Below are 4,468 nucleotides of genomic sequence, written 5' to 3'. Positions count from 1 at the left end.
ACCCCCTTCCTGCCTCTTCTCTCTGACCTGTACTGCCTGGGGGCTGGAGGTGGAGGTGGGGGAGGGGGGCTAGGCCTGGAGCCTCCCTCCTGCTCACAGGTGGGAGTTCCTTTGCCCACTAAGGGACTCCACGCTGGCCCCGTGTGTCAAGTACAGTTGGGCATGGTCTCTGATAGGGGAGCACAGAGGAGAAGCAGGTGGTCACTGGGCAGTGGGGACAGGATATAGCCCATGTCAGGGTCTGCTAGGGCTGTGGGGGGCGGTCATCCCAGCGCAACCTGTCCATTATTCTGAGAGCTGAGCCGGCACCTGGAGTGGTGTGCCCAGCAGAGGCAAGGATGCAGGCAAGTCTGGGGGGGTCTCCTGGCTGCTCGCTGAAGCTGAGTGTGGAGTACGGGACTGCCGAAGAAAGCTCAGGGCGACCTCTTGGACTCCCATACTTCTGCCTTGAGTGGGGTCGGCAAGGGCCCTGGGCCCTGGCCGCTTGCCTGGCCCCGTTGAGCCCCGCCTGGAAACCATAGCCCTGCCATTGAGTGTGGCCTGTCTTCGGGGCACCGTTGTAAGGACAGTACAGCACGTGTGAACTCATTTGAGGCTTTGAACAGCCCTCTTCTCCTCCTTTTACAGATGGGGCAACAGGTGCACAGCCAGGGAGGAGAGAAGCCAAATGAGAACCCACGCAGCCTGGCTCTCACACTTGCTGGCACCCTGACCGTTCATTGCCCTGCCTGACCCTAGGGCTGCTAGGCCAGCAGAAAAGGGGGCTTGGCCCAGGGGATCCCCCGGGGCTCCTGCCCACTGTGGGCTGGGAAGCAGCTGATGGAGACCCCTGCCTCCTCCCACTGCCCAGCGGTAGCTGGCAGGCATCTTCCCTAGATACGGGGAAATTCTGAACAGTGCTAGGAGCTGGGAGGGTTGAACTCTTCACTGCACCCATGGAGAGAGGAGCACGGGAAGCTGAGTGTCCTGGGCCTGTCCCAGATAGGGTTGAGCCCAGACTAGAGCCCAGGGAAGGGGGGTGGCCCTCCAGAGCAGGGTAGCACCATGGCCCTACCCAGTGGGGTATCCAAAGCTGTTGGTCCCCCTGGGCCCAGAATGGTGTGTGTGTGTGGGGGGTCATACACCCTCTTCCTGGGGCTCCTCCATGCTCTTCCCTGCCCTTTCTCGCCCTGTCGAGCCCCTTCTTCATTTCAGAGCCTGCTTGGCAGTGGGGACAATGATGCCATCAGGTGTGGCCTGGGAAGTGGGACAGAAGTGGCGGGGGGCATCTCCCACTGCTGCTCAGCGTGATAGCCTGGAGCCACCATCTGGGGCTCCTGGTACCTTCCCCCAAGTGCTGGGGTGGTCCAGCCCTCAGCTGGGCCGGAGTGTCACTATTGTTTAGGGGGCAACTGGGAGCTGTCTCAGGCCCCTGCACTCCTCTGGGTGGGGTGCTCCACCCTCCAGTCCCCCACCTCCTGACCCCTCAGGCTCCAAACAAGGCTTAGGCTTCAGCCTGACTCCTGACAAGGAGGTTGACACAGACTCACTGCCCCTCACCTAGTAACAAGGGTGGACGGCTGACATTTGCTGAGAACTTACTATGTGCTAGGCACTGTTCTAAAAGTTTTACTCAGTGTTCGCTCACTTAATCCTCATATTAAGCCATATGAGGCAGGTGTTCTGCTCACCCTTCATCATACAGATGTGGAAACCGAGGCCCAGGGAAGCTTTGTTACTTCCCAGTTGTCAATAGTCAATATTTGAAAGCCGGCAGTAGGGCCCTGGAGCCCCAGCTTTGGACTGTCACCCTGCTGCCTAAAGAGCATTGGATTCAGTGTCCCCCCCACTTCCCATCGGCCCCTGTCATTGTGCAGATGGGGCACAAGCCCTAAGAATGGCAGAGCTTGCTTCAGACTCCCTGTCCGGTGCTCCTTTCACTCCACTGCCTACAGCTGGCTGCCGAGGGAGCATTCACAAGTGATTCTGTCCCCAGGGACTTTGATCCTGCCTCGGAGTCCTCCAGGGTCTCTGGGGATAGGGGCTGACACTGGCCAAGGCTCCCTCTGCTCCCTGTCAGCCTCTGCCATCACCCCCTGTAATTGGGCTTCCAGTCAGCAGGTAGAGTGATCTCTCGGAACCTGGCCCAGAGAGGGCCCGCCTCCACCCCGCATCACACAGCTTAGTTCTTGTGCCCTTGGAGCCCGATGCTGCAGGGATGTCCCAGGTGCGGCTGGCACCCAGGACTGCATCTGTGGTGTCAGCCTCGGGGAACAACACTCCGGGTCCCTGACGGGGCCTCGTTTATTCCTTGTGTGCCTGCATCCCCCTAACAAGCCTGAGCCACGCCAGGGCCTTGGTCCCATGTTCAGAGGGGAGGTAGCTTTGCACCACTCCAGGGAGCAGCCCCTTCAGAGCAGGCAGCTTTCGGAACCTGCAGCCTCCCTCAGTGATTCCTGCTGGGGAACAGTTCTTCTTCTTCTTTTTTAAAAGATTTTATTTATTTATTTGACAGAGAGAGAGAGGGAGAGCATGCACGTGCACGCACACAAGCAGGGGGAACAGCAGAGAGAGAAGGACAAGCAGACTCCCTGCTGAGCAGGGAGCCCGATGTGGGGCTCTATCCCAGGACCCTGGGGTCATGACCTGAGCCGAAGGCAGATGCTTAACGACTGAGCCACCCAGGTGCCCCTATTAATGAGATTTTTAAAAACATTTTTTTATATCCAATCAATGTAACCCAGTGTCTGTTTTACACACACAGAACATCTCAATTTGGACCAGCCATGTTTCACGCGCTGGATCGGCACATCTGGCCAGTGGCTACCATATTGGATAGGGGTGTCTAGACCTTTCCAGGGAAGGGGGACCAGCTTGTTGGCCACGTGCTTCCAGGCAGCGCCCTCTGCTGGCAGCTTGTAGTGCTGCCTGCCCAGGCAAAGGGCCTGGAGACCCACCTGAGCATTGGGGTGCCCCCTCTCTCATCACTCCCCATCTGATCACAGGAGAGCTGGGAGAATCAGATGAGGTGGCAGTGGGACATCAGTAGACTTGGTACATGGGGAGGGGACACTGGTCAGGGACAGGGGTGCTCTGTTGACAGAAATGTTGAGCCCTGATCACATTGAGCCAGAGGTTACTGGTGTTGAGTGATGCACCAGAGAATATTAATGCCCATTCCTCTCTTTAGCTCTAGTTGGACAGGCTTAGGCTCACAAAGGTACCCTGAGGCTCCCCCATGCCTGCCTCATGTGAGACCCCAGACTGTGCCCAGAGCAGTTTAGGATCTGTCTTCAAAAAACAGTGGTTGAGGGGTCCTCCTTCCAAATTGCCCCCAGCCCCTGGAGCTTTCACAGCCCAGGAGGCTCTGTCTAACCTGCCTACCCCCATCAGCACCTGCAAGCAGGACCAGCCAGCCGCTGCTCCTCACCGCCACATGGGGGCGCCACGGCAAGCCAACGTCTCCCAGCCCCAGCGGTAGATGCGTCCAGCTCCCCGCGCCGGGATGGACACCCAGGCTGCGGCGGTCGGGGACAGAAATCCTGTCTCTTCTGGGTCCAGTTCTTAAAGAGTGGCCCTCTCCGTCACCCTGAAGCCCATACACCCCTCACAGTCATGTCCCTGCTGGGGACTGTCCCTGGCTGCACCTGGGAAATAGGTACACAGACCTCAGTTTCCCAACACCCCAAACCTCTCCGGGACTGGCCCACGAATGGGGCAGGGGCATGTCCCCTTCTCAGGAACCCAGCAGCATCTATCTTTGGGCGCCTCCCGCAGCCCGTTGGAGTTTTACTGGGACTAGGAACGTGCACACCCGGCCCTTCCCAACCACTGCTCCCACTCTGGGTGCCCCCCCCCAAGTGTAGGAATGAGAACTAAAAGTGCAGAGCTGGGTATCGTCTGTCACACCCGAACGGGTGAGGAGAAGGGGGTTACATAAACGGGAGGAAGTCTCAGTTATTACTTCACAAATACTCTTTGGCCACTGCGGGCACGTTTGTCGCCTTCTATGGAGGGCGACCTTGCGCACCCAGACTTGCACGCCCTCCAACTCCGGCTCCTTTTGACCTGGGTCAACGCCTCCGACCCGACTTTTCTTGCGTCTGGGAGGCTCTGGAGGCCCGGAGACGCGAGGAGGGACGATTCTGGTCCAGCCGTGCTCTCTTCATTCGCAGACACAGCCTCCCTGTGTCCCCGGAGTCCTCGCCACCTGGCCCGTGGGCCCCGCGGGGCGACCATCGGCGCTCGGCGGGGACCGGCCAGGCAGGGGGAACCAGCTTTGGGGGTTGGGGGTTCCAGAGAGAGGCATGGGAACAGTCGGAGTAAGACGGGCTTTTGGAGGCTGGGATGGGGTTCCCAGGAAGATTTTAGAGAGAAGGGAAGGGGCCTAGGTCCGCGCGCGGAAAACGGCGTTATTTGAAGGCGCGCAAGAGAGCGGAACCAGCCAGCAGGACTTAACGCTGCGGCCGGGGCAGGAAGCGCGGAGGAA

This window comes from Neomonachus schauinslandi, chromosome 9 (genome assembly GCF_002201575.2).
Source record: "Neomonachus schauinslandi chromosome 9, ASM220157v2, whole genome shotgun sequence".
Classification (NCBI taxonomy): domain Eukaryota; kingdom Metazoa; phylum Chordata; class Mammalia; order Carnivora; family Phocidae; genus Neomonachus; species Neomonachus schauinslandi.
The sequence above is the reverse complement of the archived record's forward strand: the minus strand, read 5'-3'. Positions refer to the sequence as shown.